The sequence below is a fragment of the Lissotriton vulgaris genome, chromosome 2_1 (genome assembly GCF_964263255.1).
Source record: "Lissotriton vulgaris chromosome 2_1, aLisVul1.2, whole genome shotgun sequence".
NCBI classification, from domain to species: domain Eukaryota; kingdom Metazoa; phylum Chordata; class Amphibia; order Caudata; family Salamandridae; genus Lissotriton; species Lissotriton vulgaris.
The window spans coordinates 2,111,063,038-2,111,081,613 of NC_141687.1; the positions used below are offsets into that span (position 1 = coordinate 2,111,063,038).

The following is an 18,576-nucleotide window of genomic DNA, read 5'->3' on the forward strand; positions in this document are numbered from 1 at the left end:
AAGTCCATCTGTGTGTTGCATGTGATTGCTAAGCTTCGCAAACATTACATTTCTTTTTTTTTTGCGATTTTTCCACTTTGTTCCGAATGTTTTTTCTGCTCCTCTGAAATGTTTATGGTCCCCATAATGCCAAGCTCCGGGTCATAAAACAGCGAGTTTACGGCCCTTATTGTTTATTACAGGAGGCCGAGGCAGCACTACCACCTCTCTAGTGATAGGACATGTGCTTTATGCTCAAAGTCCAGGTACACTAGAAATACAAAACGTGAACGTTAAAATGCCTCTCTGTATCAGCGATGGAACTCTGCAAAAACATCCTATACAAAACACACTCTCTTATATTAACGTGTACAAGATGCTTTTTATTTCAAATTCAAGATTAGTGCACGCTGAGCTTGCCCCCTTATCCCTTTCGAATGAACGTCTGTGAAATGAATCTCTTAACTTTATTATATCGTTCTCAAATGGATTTTCATTAAATCACTCATAAAATACCTAACAAACAGTTTTTACAAATAAGTATTAATTCTAAATCCACACATAATTCCACATTTTAATGAATATCAAGACCAGATTCGTGATTGAACACACGGCTGATTTTAGGTCTTGCGCCTATCGTTGTAGTGCGCAGCATTACTCGCTCAGCGAGAGACCTCATGTAGGGGCTTCTGAAAGCTGACCACACGTGTGTGTGCTTTTGTTTTCGTCAGCTGCTATTGGCTTCTGCGTGCGTCTTTGTAAAAAAGGCAGCACGCCATTGGTGAAAGGCGTGTGCATGTCTCAGCTTCTTCAAAAATGTAACAACCCATTTCCCAGTGATGTCTGTACGCGCAGCAGTGGCACAGACAACAGGCTCCCTCTCCTCTGTGGGGCATGCGCACCACTGGTTTCGATTCCGTGCTTGTACTCTTTCTCCCACCGTCTTCCCCCATATTTTTCTCAGTTCTCATGATCCCTCATCTGCTAACCTTCCTTTTCTCTCCTCACTTCCCTCCTTATCTCTGCCCTCCCTCCCAGTACTGCTTCCCCCTCCCAGTCCTGCATGTTACCCCGCTGCTCTCCCCCTCCTGGACGTGCACCCCCCATCTCTCCCTCGTTCCTCAGTCCCAGGCCTTTGCATTGTGTGCTCAGGAAATGTCGTCTAGGCGCGAGTGGGTGAAAGCGAGGTTCCCACAGTATGGCCGGGGGGGGGATAATCCTCTGGGCAGGGGAAGGGTGGCTTGCGAGTGAGTGTTTCCGACTCAGAGACTGACCTCACTCACTCACGCGTGAGACTTAGGGGGACCAGGGGCGTCCATTGCTGGAGTGCCGGTGGGTGGAGTGGAGCTCTCGGGTCACGGTGGGCCCCAGCATACCTCACGGACCGACGGTTGCCACTTAGCGCTCGAGTGGAATGAGGACATTCGCCCTGCTGCTTATTCTACTCAGCTGCGCCTTCCTACCACACTGCAGAGGTAAGAGACCCAAGGGCCTGGGGGAGGTCAGGGGTCATAGTCTCACCTGTCACCGATCTCGCAGCCCACCTGGTGTGGCCGCCACTTCCATCCCACCGGACACCTCGCAGCCTTGTGGTTGTATATAGCGCTGAGCTTGTTTTAATTTGTTTAGGAATGCCTTTCCTGAACTTCTTGTTGCCTTTGCTTGCCCACATCTCCTCGTTTACTTTTGAGTTTGTGACTCCTAATTGCTGCTTTTGTTTGCCCACATTGCAGCTTTTTATTTTGAGTTTGTGTAGCCACATCGCAGTGTTTTATTTTAAGTTTGTAGCTTGGAAAATGTATCCGTTTCACTTTTGCATTTCGCTGCATCTTGCGCTCCATATGTACAGGCTGAAAATATAGTTATGGAAACGGAACCCGCAACATGCAACCCATGGCACTTAATTATGTACTATATATCTTTTCACATTTTTCTGAGCGCTTCTATTAACACGTTTACATTCTCCTTTTTCGTACGTGCCTTTTCACAACTGCTAATTGCATTCACTTTACCAACAAGCAATGCTTTATTTAGGGTGTGTGCTTTTTTATATTGTTATAGAGCTTTTGCTTTACTGTGTTTATGTGCCTTTCTGTTCTTAGTTGGTGTCTATTAGTGTTATTTTTGCCTGTAATGATTTTATGTTAGTACCCTGCTACAGTCGTGCATCTGTATCCGTATGGATTTTGTTAATAGAAAAATGCAATATCATTGCGTCTTCTTGCATGTACAATTACCAGTTTGTCTGCCATTTTCACTTTTATGTGCTGGAACAATGTAATGTGCTGTTCCTGCAGCCCCAGGGCAGTATAGATTTAAGGGTCGTATACGAAGTCACGGTGTGTGTATACTAACCACTTGCCAGTGCTCCCTGTGTAGTGGGTTTATTTTAGGGACAACAAGGGAACCCAAAGAAGTCAGCAAGGGACCTTGGGAGTCAATACTATTAAGGCAACAGTGGTCCCTTACAAGCGTGGGGATATAAACAATAAATATCGACACAGTCGTTTCTATATTGAAAATGACATACCCAGCAGGGCAGAGGTCTAATATTTACTTTTCAAGCAATGTAAAACACAATTTACAAACAATATACAAGGTGGGGCACAAGCCTGTACCCAGCTTAACGTACAATTAGACCTAAGGGAAGAAGGACAAGTGAAGAAACAAACAAAAGGGCTTTTAGGCAAAAGCTTAGCGTTCTGTTAACCTGTTAATTGCACAGTTTCAATTATAAAACAGAACAATACCGGCACCTTTACACTTTTAAAGGACATATAGGTTTTTTGCATTTGTATAAGGTGCACATATTTGTCGATGGCGTTTGGATCCGTTTAACACATTACACGGATCATCATCAGGACATGTAATAAATGCCTAATAATTAAAAGCTTTATTTGCCAAGTGCAACCGATAGATTGCAGGGCTTCGGGGAGGTTGCGGGATCATCGGCAATTGTCCAGGGTTAAGTGGATGAGTCGATTTACTCAGTCCGGGGGGGGAGCATCAAGGGAGCCACAATGTGGGTGTTAGTTAGATCGCTCTGGGTTAACTTGGAGGTACAGTGACCAGGATTTGGGATTAGAGGGCTTCTGTCGCAGGCGCAGTCCATGCCGTGCAGGTACTGGTGTGCTTGCACACAGGGGGGCACTTGTTGTTCCCCCCCTGTGTGTATTCACATTGTTTGAGGCATGAGGAGGCCCCCTTTTTTTCCTTACAGCCACACCTTTAATGGCAGTCGCACTACCGTGAAAAGTGTGGCGGTGAGGAAACTTGTAATATGCTAGGAGAGGCCGCAATGGCCCCGCCAAGCATATATCGGGCTCAATACCGCCGAGCCACTAACCGGGATCTCTCATCCCTGGTGGTTGCGGATATTCCCAGGGCGTGCCAACCGCCCTGGTCTAATGGGGCAGTCGGAAGACTGCCAACACTGTGCCCCCCTACGTCTGGCGGTCCATGGTCCACCAGACTTGTAATAAAGCCCTTGAACATTTCTAAGGGATTACACCACATGGTGGCCCTGTCTGTCTAATTTTAAACCCAGTACAAAAGCGGCATATTTAACAACTCAGTATATATTTAAACAAGCAAGCATTAGCAAAGCAAATAGGTAACTGCAATGGCCGAGCTCCGAGTTATTGGCGTTGTCAATGCGAATGACGTTTAGACGTATTTGGTCTCTGATGTCTCTGATGTTACTGTGACAGTGTTAGTGTGTTAATGCTCTTTGTTTTATAAACATAAAATGTATATACAACAATGGACGCATACATGGCTTACTTTTAAAGCACTGGGTCCCCTACAAATGTCATACGTGAAGCTCTGATACAAATAAAACAATGGCATTTTTTTTTTTCTGGTAACTGGAATCAAAAGTAAACCACGCTTTTTACAAATAGGCGCATGAATAAACCGACCCACAAAACAAGTAAATTGTATTTTATGAACACTTATAAAGCGCACTGTAACCCTACGTGCATTCTGGCGCTGTAGGCGCCGATGGCTAAATGTTGTAAAAGCCCAACAATTACAAAACTATCCTTTACTTTCTGACTCGCCTGCCTCTCAGCACAATGTTTGTCAAGTGATCTTTTAATTTGTGTGACTGAAATTTAGTATGCAATCAAATTACTTGCTGCATCAGTGTAATTACCAGAATACTGGCAAAGAAAGATGGTTACCGGAGCTGCACACCTGAAAATGAGAACTTGATAGCCTATTGCACTCTGGATCATTTGGGCTTGTTGGAAGGGTGAAAGTTCCCTTGCAACTCCTCTGCAGACCCTGCATAGTGCAGTGATGGCACGTGCCATGTTTTGCTGTATTCATACTGCAGAATATGTGTGGGTGTTTGATGCAGATACTGAAGGCTTGAGCTGTTCATTGCTAGGTTTGAACTGTTTGCTTCAGCATTGGAATGGGATTCTGAATCTGTAAAATTCACCCGATGTGGATCTTTGCAATTCCTACGGTGTGTTAACTATCATTATCCAGCTGCAAAAGAAAGCCCCTCTCATGCGCGCCCTCTCTCTCTCGGCTGCAGTGTGTGGGTGTTGTGTAATCTTGCACGAATCTGAAAAGTTTCAGTCAAGGTTTGGTCTTTCTCCCTCCTACAGATTTAGTGTAGGCATTGGATCCCATTCGTATGTTGCAGTGATCCGGGATGACTCCAATCAGGGTTTTGCATCTCTAATTGGTCATTTGGGGTTTTCACACATTCCTGCAATGCTGAAATGCTGCAATGCTGAAAGAGAGCGAGCAGCAGGCCTTCAAGAATCAAAACCGAGAGAGGGAAACGGGGAGTCATAAAACGTAAACTTCACTCATTAGAGATGCAACTACGTCATCCACCTCCCAAGTTGGTGCACTTGCAGCCTCCACTCCCAAGTATAGGGAAGGCTTACCTATAGCTTGATGGGGAGTGAGGTGTACACTTACATTTGATCCTGGCCTTTGAATGCTCAGCAAATGTGACAAGGTAAGAACAAGATTTACAGACCTATTTACAGAGCAGTTTGGAGCAAAACACAAGCACTCGTGTGAACTGTTAAAGAAAAAAAAGTAGTTTCTAAAACAGATGCTAAAATGGTGACCAGTGGATTGATATAGGACTTGTCCCCTGCTCTCGGGGAGGGCTGAATACAGGAAGGAGAATGACCCATGCATGCCATGGACAAATGGGTGAAAAGAATAAGAGCGACGATGGAGCCAGCAAATGGGAAGCTTTCGGGCGGTCAAACACCAACAAAGTATATATTACATATCTCTTTGAGACAAGTCATGTGCTGTCTGCAGCTGAGACCTACACTACTAAATGTTTCCCTCATGGCCTATATATCCTTTTATTTAAACATTGTTTATACTCATTTAAACAAACATCAAAATATCTGTTGGGGGTGATATCGAGCGGCTAGCAGAGGGATATCCTCAAATCTTAACGGAGGACAAATATACAAAAAATATCTGTATTCCAGAGATAGTTTTACTTCATTTTCATCAGTATATGTAACCGATTACAACATCAAGACCATCCGATGCTTTTTAGGAGGATAACTAGCACGCTTGCCTACTGCTACACCCTTGAGATGATGTTGTCCAAACTCTACATTGGACATTACTGAAAATTATAAGTGATTACAACTAATATTATTGGACATATTTTTAACTGGTGATCCGGCTGGACTCCAGTTATGGATATGACATATGAATCCTATTTAATCAGGATTTTTATATAAATCAATGATTTCATTCCCTGGTCAATGAAAGTTTGGAGCACTTATCTGGATAGGTCCTGAGGAAGATGGTCTCAACATCTTAATCCTACCGAAACGCGCGTCGAACTTGCGTGGAACGTTTTGATGTTGAGACCCCCCTGTCAAACCTTTTCAGGCGTAAGGACCCCTTCTGACAAAATTTTCTAGAAACTGGTTCTCCTCATCATCAACATCTATCGACAACCATAAATGCCCCTGTTAGATCTGGCACCTTTTGGCATGTTTCCCCTGTTTTTTTTCCATTCTGACCTTCTTATGAAATATGGTGCATTACAGTCCTTTTCCCTTCACAAATTGCTGCCTAGCACCAATGTAGGCAGGATTGTTTTTGTATGGGAAGAGGCACCTTCCTTCACCAAAACAATCCTGAAGGGCGTTTTCCTATTTCTATGTGAGCTGCAGAATGCAGCATGCATGGAAAAATGAAAAAACCAGGAGAAATGTTTTAATTTCTCCTTGTTACACCTCCACTGAAGAGGCGTCAGTTTTTGGATCTGCCCTAGGTTTACTTGATTTTGTAAATAGGGGGCAGCATCAAAATCCATGGGCTTTGCGTGGGAACTCCAAAGCCCATGAACCACCTCCTTGACGCAGAGTAAGGCAACGCAGTGACTTGCGCTGCTATGTCTTACTCCACATCTATGAGGCAATGCTGAGCCATGCAGGGTGACTTTGCACCGCCTCATAGGCATGGTTGAAACGCTTGCGCCACTGGAGCATCAAAAAAAGTGATGCCCTGGCGATGCAAGCCTCTCATACATAAGCCCAAAATATTCTGTACTTTTTTAGGTCTTTCATCTTCAGGTACCTACATATTAAATAATGGGCAGCGTAAATGAAAAATAAATTTCAAAAGTTATTGCTGAGTGGGAAATGCACTTTAGTACATTATAAAATTTCCAATAGTTAATGCACTGCAGAGGTCTGTGTGTAACCAGAGAACCACAGAATTACATCTTGATTGGTGCAGTGGAGAATACTGATGTGTATTTTTAGTGCTATAAGCACTGTGAATATGTAAGGCAATTTTTAATACATGCATTACACACAGGGTAAGACAAAATGCTGCAAAACATGCAAATAGTTTTACAATAAAATGGTTCTTTCAAAATGTAGTGTTAATAATACCAGAGTGTATGTAATGCCGTTTTCTTTTTGTACATAACTGTCCCTTCAGCACCTCTTTAGGGGCACTAAAGGCTGTGTAAATGCAGTTAAAATTAAAAGCAAGAACTTCCCAGCCCAGTTTTGAACTCTTTACACTTACACTAAAAAAAACAGAGCCAGAACTGCTCCCAAGCATCACGCTTGCAGATTAACTGATAAGGCACATTTGCCTTTTATTCAGCCAAGCAGCTGATAACGATCTTAATAAGCGGGCCCAGGACAGCTGTCTTTTTGCAGGGACAAGTGAAGCTGGGGAATCTGCGACCCCTTCCTAGAACTCCAGACCCCCCTGGGGGTCGCGCCCCACAGTTTGAAGACGTCTGCTGTACTGTATACTGGGGTTTCCAGTTGTGGCAAGAATTTTCCTGGCCACACATTATACTCAACGGTGTACAGATATTGTATGTTTGTGGTTGGTGTGAAAGTGGTTGAATCTGAATGATTGTAGTATGGTTGTATTTATTAAATTCTAACCAGGGAGATTGTATGTTTTTTTCTACAAAAGTATTTGTTTTGTAATGGCGTTTTATGTATCCAAGAAAAATATTTGTTCTGATCTGAATTTTTATTGATAAATTTGTGTTTATAACCACTGAAAAATAAGAAATGTTTATGTATAATATGCCTTTAAAAAAGAATCGTTTAAAAAGAAAAGAAAAATATAACTTTTGATAAAATAAAAATAAGAACGAGTGGGTTACATGTGTCACTGTTGCATTTTGATGTCTGTTTAAATGAGTATAAACAATGTACAAATAAAAGGATATATAGGCCATGAGGGAAACATTTAGTAGTGTATAGATTGTAATTCCCCTCTTTTCCCTGGCCTCAAGTAGTATGAGAGGGGGTCAACCTTTTTTGCTATTACAGCTGCGACCTAAAAATAGAAACACCAGTGCATTCAGGTTATACTTACAGGTTTTAGCGACCTGGAATAGACCAAATTTGAATTTTTTTTTAGGACTGTGAAGGTTTTCTGGTAGCCTCGACATTGGCATTTAGCAGCCCTTCTAAAGAAATGGAAATTGTCCGCTGTAGTGGGCTTCTAAAAAACATCTTGGACCCTGCTAAGGAATTGACCAAAAAGATATGTAGTTCTTCAATCCCTATGGATCAAAACATGAAAGACACACCTCGTGTTTTTTTACTTTTTACTGGTATATTTATATCTAAAATCTGAGAAGACACTGTCAATTGCAATGGTTTGCAAACAGTATTCTGGTAACAAACAATTATTATAACTGATACTGAATCGCAATTTGTACGGGATGCCCTAAATACACCTTTACATTTTGTTTCTAAGCCCATTTTGTGATTCGGTAAACATTTAACGAATCACAAGATGGGTGTAGTGCATATCAAAAAGCAGTTTTATGGTCCTAAACTCTCTAATTTTGTGAAGTGCAGGATTTACAACCGCAAAATGGCTTAGTACATCTGTCCCAAAACTACTAATCTAACTACACCATAAAGGAGGTGGCAACTCATTCGCAAAAGAGAAGGCCCATCCCCTTTAAGATTTTTTTGTTTTTTGTGTGTTGGGGAGTAGGCAGTGGTCCACGGGAACTAATGTCCTTCATATACTTCAGGATGACAAGTATACATTAGAAATCTGAAGCTTTTCACATTTACTTTCGTTACACCTACATTGTTATCAATGATTGACATAATAAATTTCAGTCCCACACACAAATTCTGATTTCTCAATCTCTGAGGTCCGACCTCAGTCTTCTTGCAAAAAAGTACTTTTTTTTTTTAAGTATGAGAGTCTCATACTTAAAAAAAAAAAAGTACCTTTTTTCTTTTTAAACACGGTTCCGATTCCTTTATGCAGAATGGGCTGCATTTTAAAAACAAGTTTTCATTATTGATATGCGATCACAGACATGGTAGTGATCTGCTGACCTCAGCAGTCCACCTGTCCAGTCGGAGTGAGTCACATTTTCCAATCTACATCATTAATATTCATGAGGTAGGTCCGATTATGATCCATTTTAAATAGGAGTTTTACAAACTGACCTGTTAGCACATAGGTCAGTTCACAATAGAGTCTTACAAAATCTGGTCTTTTATTCCTTAGTTCTATGTATTTGTGAGCAAGATGATTTATGTTCACCTCTGTTAAGGGCAGAGTCATAGTCATTGAATTTAGAGAAGCCATGATGGGTATGCAAGAAGACTGAGGTCGGACCTCAGAGATTGAGAAATCAGAATTTGTGTGTGGGACTGAAATTTATTATGTAAATCATTGATAACAATGTAGGTGTAACGAAAGTAAATGTGAAAGGCTTCAGATTTCTAATGTGTACTTATCATCCTGAAGTATATGAAGGACATTAGGTCCCCCATCAGTAACAACCCCAAGAAAATACCACCAATTCCACTGCGGCAGATCTGTGTCATTCAGTCAAAAATATAACTTCACAAATATATGCCTAAGGAAAATTTGATCAAACATTTACCCTAAATGTTATTGTTCAAGTTGACCACCTTAACCAGATTAAGGTAATTTAATAACATTATTAATATTGTCTTTTATGAGCTGTTTTGTTCCCCACTCCTTTTGCCTCAATTGAACACCTTTTGTTTCACTATCACTGTGTTCTCCATTGTTTTTCCTTCCTTTTGCATATTACACCCAATCTTCCTTTGCATTTGCCATTTTCTCTCCTCACGCCTAACTCAATCTAATTGTTTGTTTGTGACTTCATTAATATAATCCTTTATGTTGTAAACCTGTTATTTATTTTATTTGTTTACCTTGAAAGCGGGGACACCCGCGCCCCCCCCACACCCCCCAATGTTGGAAATAGTGAAAAAACTGTTGCTGCAGACAGGAGAAATAGAAATTTGCAATGTTGGGATGGTCTATTGTTACAAGTTATGTTTCTATTTTTCTTCAAGGGTTCTAGTTCCTTTACGTAGCATGGATCCTTGGTAGTTCATCAGTTTTGTTTCTTCAGATGGCATGAATTTAGTTATTTTTTTCACCAAGGTATTATAGTCCTCTTGAGGCATGAGAAACGGGAACCAGCATGACGAGATGTTGTAAGCGCTCCTCATGATACTTAGACCTTATGATTATCTCTCGATATATGAATTCACGCCAAGTTAGTGTGATGTTACCTCTTTATGCTTCATTGGTGCATTACCAGCGGCTACATTGATTATTGATTTGATCATTGCTACCACTGTTCATTCATGCACCCTATTCCTTTTACTAATTGTTATTGTTTTCGCTCAACAAATATTGTCACCCAACCAGTCCGTTATTCAGATAGCATGTTGTTGTTTTCAACGTTTCCCCTTCTACACTTGCATGTTGTTGTATAACTTCCCACTACCCCGACTGTGGATTTATTGATAAAAGTCTGTGTTCTCCCCTGTGGTACTATTGTTGTACCTATTTTTCATCTCGCTCATTACATCTCCATCATAATACTGCTGTCACTCATGCTTTCACTGCCTTAAAGATCTGCTCCCACCATAGGCTGTACCTCAGCCACTCACATGAAGCTTCCACGCCCTCTGCCTCACTCTTCCTTAGAAACATAACTACCTCCTCCTGCACCAGCAGGCACAATACCAGCCTTCTACCATTTATAAACCCCTTCCTCCCTCTTCCAGCCCAATATTCTCAAACACATCTCAAAGCTATACCCATCAAGCGGCCTTCAGTCACTATCAAGCTTCTATTCTCGTCTTTCTACATCCAAGGTAACACTATCAGACAATGCTTAATTTGTAATATAAGTGCCGGGCCCAAACTGTTACTTTGCTGCCACCAATGCGGAATACTAAGGACTTGTAGTCTTAATTCCCATCATGCATCTTGAATCCATCCCCAGACACTCTCTGTCTCTCAAACTCACTCCTTGTGAGTCCTTTTTCGTACTTTCATTCTCTGTTTGTCACTTCCTTCTGTCTTTATTTTCTGTCATTCCCCCTTTTGTGTTTTTCTCTCTTTCTCGGAGTCAAAATCTGAAAATGAAATGTACATGACTGTGCCTAAAAATTAAGTGTTTGTGGATCTCACATGTAACCACTGGCTCAAATTAACCACTGCTCAGAAATGTGAAGCTGCCCCTTGACAATAAAATATTTACCATCAGAAATTTTCAGAATGCCGAAGTTTTCTTCCTCTTGGGAATGCAAAGACCCTTTTCATGAAATTGAAGCAACTCTTCACCTCTAATTTACTACACTCTTTCATCACCAGACATCCTCACTTCACTTTTCATACATGACATAGCCCTAAACCCAACATTGCTTCTCACCTAAAGCTTGCTTCCACTCTTTGACCTTAAATCATCTCCCATCACCTTTACCCTCTTTCCTGATGACTTTGCTGTGCTAGCTGATCAGGACTCCATGTTCTCTCATATTGACCACCTCTTCACTAGCAAACCAATCTCTGCCCCCGTGCAACTACTGCAGTCCTACAGGTTCGACACGCAGGAACCCTCATTCCTCTCGGCCGCTCGAGTTCAACAACTTTAGTCCGATCACGAGCCCTCATCTTTTCTTCGGTCACCAAGCTTGAGAGCTCTTCCCTTTTTCTGCATCTGCCGGATGAGAGAAATATTATGGGGCTAACCCAATAACCCAAGGGGTGTAAGAAACATAATGTATGACAAACAGTGGGTCCTATCGGGTGCTTCAAAACATACTTAGAAGAGTATTATCTTTGATTAGGTCCATAAAGATTCTCGCATGACGCTCTGTTCAATTCACAGATGCAAATATTAAACAGTATATGATAATAAAATTACCAAGCACAACATAGTTAACAGAATATCACATACAGATATATGTACAAACAATGCTTATTGTGCTCCATCTATGTACAATCCTAACGTGACTTGTCAAGGCAGTGCTCAGTTTATCGCACATGCTGAACAAAGGGCTAAAACTGGCAAAGTGCAAGACAACAATAAAGGCAACTGAGTGCTGCCAAAATAGTTTGTGTCTCCCAGGAACTGTGTCACAGGTTGTCAGTCCAGGCCAAACGGTATGGGAGGCAGTTCAAGGTTTCCTATAACATCTGACTTTGACTCCTGTGAAGAGCCAAGGGTTGCCAATATAACTTATAAAAGCTGGGAGTGAATTAAACATAAACCATTTTGTTCAGTCCCGCCCTAAAATCTAGATGGGTTTATTTCCTGGACACCCTGGGAGTAGAGTAGTTGAAGTATAGGTCTGCGAAAATGTAATGTCTTTGTAATAAGAGTAGTTGAATCCCATTCCAGTAATGAACTCACACAGGATATAAACGGACCCACTTATTTGCATCTTGTATTATATACGGTATGTGACATTGATATTACTTTTAGCCAAAATAATGCATTTACAACTGTAGAAAATCTAGTTATTGGTTGAGGGGGTGGAAGCCCCTCTCAGGCAACAAATACAATCCTTGTTAGGGTGAACCACAAAAGGCACTAAATTAACCTGAGGCCAACAGGGCTCAGCCAGTTCTCATGCAGCAGATAAGCGGCAGATTCAGGGAGCATTCTGCAGCTTGACCTGTCCCTGTGGCTCACACTAGTGGTCAACCAACAGACCCTCTGAGTCATTCTGGTTATGGGATAAAGGTAAATAGGTTCAATCTTTCTTCTCAGACAGCAAGGCAGTTCCTCTGGCAGCAGGGCAGTCCTTCTATAACTTCCACAGGTCCAGGAGTGTTGTGGAGAATGGCTCTTGAGGCCCAATATTTGCACTGGGTACCAACTTTTGTGTGGAGGGATTCCCTGTCCTGGTTCAGGAAAGGTCTCCTTCTTCCCATGTCAAGGCCCCAAACTGGGTGTGAAAAAAGGCAGGGCAGGCCTGGTGTCAGGTTCCTTTGTGTGTGCAGGAGGCAAAGCAAAGCCCTTTGAAGTTTAAAGGGGGCAAGGTACAGCCCCTTTCTTTTTTCCTGCTATGGTGGCCCATCATTCCAACACTATTTCACACTTTGTCTATCTGGAAGCAATACACAAACCTTAACCGGAGAGCCATTCACAGTCATGTGACTCAGGACACTGGAAGAAGACATAAATGGTTGGGACAAGAAAGGTCAACTTTCTAAAAGTGCATTTTCACAATTGTGACTTAAAATCTAACTTTACCATTAAAAGGAATTGTAAATTACAATTAATTTGAGCATAAACAGTAAATCTCTATCTACTCACAATCCAAATTTAGCAGTTATTGTAATTAGGTAACCCAGTGTTAGTCGATGGGAGAGATAGGCCTTAGAGCAGGGAAAACGGTTTTCACTGCCATATCATGTAAAACGTAAATACACATACCCTACTTTTTACATGCAAAGCACCATGCCCTATGAGCCTTTAGTGCTGACTTATAAGTATTAAAAAGAAAGCTTAATGCCTGGCAAAAGGCTTATTTTCCCAGGTCAAATTGACAGTTACAAACTCCACTACAGGCTGCAGTGGCATGCTTAAGAAAAGGCGAATTTAGTGAGGGGCACTCTGAGTGCTGCTGCCCACTAGTAGCATTTAATTTACAGGCCCTGGGAACACCTAGTACCATTCACTAGGGACTTACTAGTACATTAAATGTACCAAACAAGCAGCTGCCATTTATTCCATGGTTTTTTGAGAGAGCACAGGCACTTTACCACTGGTTTGGCAGGAAAGAAAAATTTCCAACCAAAACGGGTTCAGGAACAGAAGACATAAATATGGAGGAGATCCTTCAAAAAGGGCCAGGTCCAACAACAACATTGATTGATTGTTTTCGCTTAATATTGGTGCCATCTCATAGTTGAATAAAGATTAGTAGGGCCATCTGTGCCAGTCGCCGTCTCATCAGTAGAGCGGGAAGATCAGCATTATTACTCACCCGATGAGCTTCTAAGGATTAAGTGCCAGATGAAGTGTACGTGCTCGTACTACTAAATTGTATGGGATCTGTGTCTTTCGCCTGCCCGGCAGTTTCACTGTTTGAATATACGATTACCGATGGGAGGGGGAGAGGCAGACAGCAGTCCTACTCACTCAGGAAAAGCTAGTTAAATGAGATCAGCTGTAATTAACATTTTTCCTCCATAAACATGCCATTGCACATTTTTAGTCTTCTGTAAGATAACCAGCTGTCTTTTCTATATATGACCAAAATCTGGATGGACAGGATTTTACCCCAGATATCCAGCTGGCCTTTTAAAAAATGCCTGTATCCATTTGGACAGAGAAGGCCAAGGAGATGGGGGGCTTGCAATTGTCTATAAATTGAACCTCAAATGTTATACTTTTACACTAGACAATTTAAAAGGAGCGAAAGCACTAGGTTTCTGTATCTCCATTTCATCAAAGCCCTCTTTTTTCGGAACCCTAGTACACCGGGCACCGGATACACAGTGGAGTTTGTTAAACCATGAGTTGAAACCTTGTCACATAAGACCCTGCAATATGCCAATTTTATGCTATTGTGAGCCTTCAACCTGCATGCTGATGATCCCTTAGCTGTATCGCTGATTGAGATTTAAGCTTTCCTCAGTCAACCCTTGGGCATATTGGCAGAGTCCCACTAGCAAAGCATACAATAGATTTGATTTTTTCCAAATGTTGGACTAGTGGTTGGGGATACTCTAGCAGTCACATGGTCGGATCATTGTTAGATTTTTTTTTCTCCTGGCGTACAAGGATTGAATACACTCAGGAGCACTGCAGGGTACCCACAATGTTTAGGGCTTGTAATAAAATTAAGACCTTAAAGCTGTTAACCATTAGCTGCAAGGGGGGCAGAGCTTGCCTGGTCTGAAGATAGCCGCCGCCTAGGCTCGCACCTTCAGCTACTTTTAGAATCCTACATCATCCTTTGCCAGATTTCTGACTAAAGCCCCTTAAATCATTGCCTCATGTGCCCAAGGTCCCTGCGCCCAGATAGCTGCCAAAATCTTAGTCTGGGGTGGGCGCCCAATACTGTTAATCTTTCTTCCATCCTACAACGTGCGGCTGTGCTGGCCTGTATGACTTGTGTGACAGCTTGTTGCCGACTTGCTCCCTGCCTACGATTGGACGGCCGGTACTTGTGGGGGGCCTCCATGAACAAATTCTGCAGCCCGCTGTTGGGGGACAAGAATCTAGGGACTGGTCCTCGATCGCTTGCTGAGAAGTGTGGTGGTGGGCGTACCTGCTCTGGGGCTGGTGGTGCTGGACTGCGGTCTGTGGAGACACCTGCTGTAGCTGAGCACAAGTGAGTAGGTCCAGATGTGGGCTTCATTGATCTCTTGATTAACTTGATGCAAGGATGGGGGTCGCAGGGTGTGTGGGGCCCTTTACTGTGGGCCATGTACTGGTGCTGGCCCACCTTGCTGTGTGATGGCTGCTGTTGCCTCCAGTAGCCTGATACAATACTCTTGCCTGGGATGAACCTGCGAGGGAGGAAGGCCCCTTTAGTGCTAAACTCCTAGCCATGGGCAAGCCCCATGCTGGACATTCCAATCGCGGGAGTGGTCGCAACATTCAATGCTTTCTCTCATGCATTCTCTTTCGGATATAGGGGTGAGAGCTTTGGCCCTGGAGTGGATCCGTTCTTCCCTGGATAACAGAGGACAGGGACTCTGGATGGCCCCTTACTCATCTGACACCAATATCCTTAAGTAGGGCACACCTCAGGGCTCATCACTGAGCCCAACACTCTTCAATATTTATCTGCCATGTCTGGCTGCATTAGTGGACTCGTTTGGCATTAAGACCGTTTCCTATGCAGATGATACTTTGCTTCTTCTTTCATATAATAGCAGCTCTTCAGCTGCACAAGGATCCTTCTCAACTTGTACTAGTTCAGTCATGAATTGGATGAGGGCCAATAATTTGAAATGCAACCAGGATAAAATGGAAGGTCTGTTTGTTTGACTAAGCCCATACCTATTGGTAGGATTGTCAAGTGAGTGACCGCTGCCCCCCTCCCCTTCCAGCCACAGTGGCCATGAGTCTGGGACTTCGTCTTGATCATGAACTCTCATTCAAATCTTGGGTATCTTCGGTGGTCAGATCTTGTTTTGCGGTTATGAGCCCGTTAATTTTTTTACATCTACTCCCACTGGAAGCTAAGAGAATGATGGATCAAGCTTTAGTGACATCCAGACTTGATTTCGCCATTGCACTTTATCTTGGCCTCCTGGTCTACATCATTAATCTCATGCAAGTGGTTCAGAACACAGCTGCATGACTCTCAATCAAATGATCACAGCGCGCTTCTATGCCACCTATTTGGCGGAGGTACAGTGGCTGCCGCTTATGAAGGGAATTCTGTAGAAGTCACTTGTATTAGTCTACCGGGTTTTTTACAAGACAGGATCCCGGTACCTTACTGAGAGGCTTGAACTTTATCGCCCAACAAGGGAACTTTGTTCCACCGATGCTCTTCTGAGGGTAGTTTCTCCATTTTAAAGGTCACAGAGCGGCGGGTCTTCCTTTGCTTTCCTTGCAGCTCAAGCTTGGAACCCTATTTAATTCAAGCTTCGAAATATGTAGACATAATCATAGACAAAAAATATAGACAACATTTTTATTTACAATACGTTCAGAATGATGGTTATCGTTCTTTCCCAGTCTGGGACACTCTAAGAGCAGCTGGGCACTATGTAAACTTTATCATCTATCTATTCATTCATTCATTACCTGTTCATGCTATTTTAATACACCTTAATTTGATTTGAATTCTGAACACATGAAGTCTGAAATTTTACATAGACTAGGTTAAATGATATTGTTGTATCACGTCGAACATTGAGATGATTGATTTTTGGAAATCAATTCACACAAATAGCCCTTGTATTAGAACTCTACTGAATAATAAGAAACATATTCTACAAAACAATTATACCAGAAACAATTTATAAAAAAACACACGTTTTATTAAAAAAGAGAATACATAGCCTCCTGCTAATAAGCAGATCACAACTGATTCTTAAAATTCATTTCATATTAAAACAACCCCAACATTCAATATGTGTGCCAAGATCTAAGAGAAGACACACTACTCATTAACCAAAACACTGATTCTATACCTTCAATAATTGTTTTGTAGAATAATTTTCTTATTATTCATTAGAGTTCTAATACATGGGCTACTTGTGTGAATTGATTTCCAATAATCAATTTGTCCGCCAAGGGATCCTTTGATTTTACTACTTATAAGTACTCTAATCCCCTGGTTGGTTTACGGGGTCACTCTCGTTTCTGCTACAATTTTAACTTACCCTAAAAAATAATTATTAGTAACAGTTGCACATCGTACCCGGCCTTCTGCTGTTCTTCAGTTATCGTTATTGAAGTGGTAATTGCTCGTCTTACTCCTCATCAGAATTTGACTCCGACATCCTTTCCAAGTTGCTATATTGTGTATAATTGCACATGTTGCTACACTTTTACAACTGGTTTCTGGAGAATATTGTAGGGCACTACCCCTCTTCTATCGACATCAAAATATACTTTTTAAAAGTCCAAATGTACGCTGTGACACCTCTTGTGCTTCTTCGTGCAACCTTGTATCAATGCTCACTCCATGTAGCAGGGTTCAGAGAAGGAGTCGGTATCCATGGGCTTCGGATGTAAGCACTATCGCCTACATCAGTGTACATATTAGCATATCATAATGTAAATTTATGTGGTACTTATATGTAACAATTTACCCATTAAATATCCATCTTCATAATCTCTTCTTTGTAGCCTTTTGTGTAAATGCCACTGTGTGTAAACATTAATAATTCATAGGTGCTCTCTGGAAGGCATGCTAAAATAGCCGCCGTAATCACATTTTTAGCACCACACACCATTTGCATATTTATTGAAAGTGAATTTTTCTGGTTGCAAAATCAATACTCAGTGGCAGGTGGTGAGCCATGAGTACCATCTATACAACTAATCACGTGTGGAAAATTGTCAATCCTATAAGAATGCAATTTTGTATTCTGTACTTCTTGTGCATTGCAAGAAAAGTAAATGCGAGCAGTTATGCACATTAACATAGGATCCAGGAATGCACTAAAGATTGAGGTAGAGCGCTCTGTTTCACCTCACCAACTGAAGCTATTACACCTTGGTAACTATCTTTGGCTAAGAGATGCAAAGAACATAAATCCTGGACAAGGGTGGAGATAGAATTAACAGACAGAGTATTTACTCTTAAGCAGTGGTTTTGAATCGGCTAGGCGCTCCAAAATTACAGTGCACTCTGCCTGTACTTTTCATAGATTTCTTCCTCAGTTTGTTGGAAAGGACTTTTTCTGAGTTTACAAATCGTCTCCGGTCTCCTCTTCCTCTGCAGTCCAGTCAGCAAGTATCCACATTCTTCTTGATATCATATATAATGCCGCCATTGTTGAAGCCGACGATGCATTTTGTTTTTATAGTTTGCTCATGGTTACCACCTGATCTGGGTTGGTGGTTAATTGCATATGCTAAATGCTCATGTTGTGACTAATCACACTTTGAGACTACCTATAACATATGAATTGCAATATCCTAATACTGATTACCTAGTTGCGTCTCACTATTATGAGTTGCTAAAATGATGAAATCGCGAAATATTTGCATTGCTAGAAAATGGTGCAAATGACTTTCATACATAAGAAAATGCATTTTTGTATTTAATAACCAGTTTGCGACTTTCATACCAATTCACAAAAGTTTTCTACATCTGGCCC

The 18,576-nt window shown here is 41.8% G+C and overlaps 1 protein-coding gene across 3 annotated transcripts in view; it reads left to right on the forward strand.

The window, feature by feature from the left end:
• MYZAP (myocardial zonula adherens protein) overlaps positions 1 to 18,576 on the forward strand; it is a 464,263-nt gene that overhangs the window by 379,262 nt on the left and 66,425 nt on the right. The gene's annotated exons all lie outside the window — the stretch shown is intronic.